Genomic DNA, 1,567 nt, shown 5'->3' on the forward strand with positions numbered 1-1,567 from the left:
CAATGTGAGCAACCTAACACCAAAATAATGGTCTGCTAATGTGCTAATGTCACTTAAAGCAAAATTGATCACAAAACATTCAACAAAATATGTGAGATGCGCATCTCTTCTTCACTTTCCTCTTCTTTGACTATTTGAACTGATGTAACAAGTAAACTCCTCTACTGTGACATCAATAAAGTCAATCAATCACTATCTCCCTTTATTTATTCAGATTTTACAGCATGTTCTCAACTATCAACCATAGCACCAAAAGGTAAGAATTAAAGGACCTTCATAAGGTTAAAATATATAACTTTATCTAGTTGAGTCATATAGCAAACCTACAGTATGCTCATTTGTGAACTTTTTTGTTTACTTCTTCCTCTCCTCCTCCAGTCTTCTGTCGGTACCTTCTTTCTATAAAGCTGAAAACAACAACAGTTGCAGCTGTAGAAAAACTGAGAAACATCAGCTACCCCATCATCAGCAGCAATCTACACATCTCTGATGTTAACATCTCTACAGGTAATAATCATACCTTTAATAACATTGATAGATTTGATAGGATGCAGTTTCTAACTGTTGAAACAATCTGTCTTGCTTTCAGTGTGCTCCCCCTATAATACAAGCCACCAGTGCAGATGTGAGGATCAGTATGGCTGGCCTTGTGACATGTGCTCCACTTTTGGTGAATACAGCAACCTTCCAGACAATACCTGTGGATGCATCAATGCACTTCCTCCAAATAATACTTACTGCCAGCCACTGTCAGGTAGGTTTTACTATTTTGTTTTTTTACTTCAACATTTGATTCAATTTGCTCAGAGTGTAATTAAATAAAAAAAAAACTGTCTTTGTAAAACAGATCTAAATCCCTGCCCAACGACAGCACCAACAACTAGTAAGAAATGTTACACTTTTGTTCTAACTGGAATCCAAACATAGAACTGATTTGTACTTTTTAACTAGTAAGATAGATTTTGATTTAAAGATGCCATGAAACATTTCTTCATCTATTATCAGTATATTAGTTTATATAAAAACGTATAAACTACACAAATCCTGTTAACCCAGACCCATTATCAATGTAAAAACCTAAATGCTAATTTGCCTGACACACTCTACAGCTGTCATGAATGTACTTCAGACTACATGGACTCATTTTAGTGATACTATTAATGACTTTAGTTAAAAATGTAGAATGGGATATGCCTAAAAAATGCTGTGCCTTCCTTTGAATTTGATCTTTTTTAAATATTTTTTTTGCAGATCTTCCAGTCTTCCATCCTTACTTTCTTTCTATAAAGTTGAAAAGCAAAGATTTTGAAGCCGTAGCGAAGCTAAGAAACATCAGCTACCCCATCAACAGCAGGAATCTACAGATCTATGATGTCAATATCTCTACAGGTAAGACCAATAGATGCAAACATTTCCCGTTTAACTTTGAACTTTTTAGTCAATCATGAATTCATTTAAGCATGAAAAAAATCTTTGGGATTTATGTAATTTCTTCAGAAAATGTATAGAAGATCTCAGTGTGAAAGTGAACTTTCCACCTATCTAATCAGACCTGCTGTAACTGAAC

The 1,567-nt window shown here is 34.5% G+C and overlaps 1 long non-coding RNA gene across 1 annotated transcript; it reads left to right on the forward strand.

The window, feature by feature from the left end:
- Positions 1-366: 366 nt before the first annotated feature.
- On the forward strand, positions 367-883 carry LOC107080940. Its single transcript, XR_001481002.1, has 3 exons — positions 367-507; positions 590-754; positions 848-883. It is a non-coding gene; the product is annotated as an uncharacterized LOC107080940 (long non-coding RNA).
- Positions 884-1,567: the final 684 nt, after the last annotated feature.

This window comes from Cyprinodon variegatus, unplaced genomic scaffold, assembly GCF_000732505.1.
Source record: "Cyprinodon variegatus isolate N-32 unplaced genomic scaffold, C_variegatus-1.0 Scaffold2547, whole genome shotgun sequence".
Classification (NCBI taxonomy): domain Eukaryota; kingdom Metazoa; phylum Chordata; class Actinopteri; order Cyprinodontiformes; family Cyprinodontidae; genus Cyprinodon; species Cyprinodon variegatus.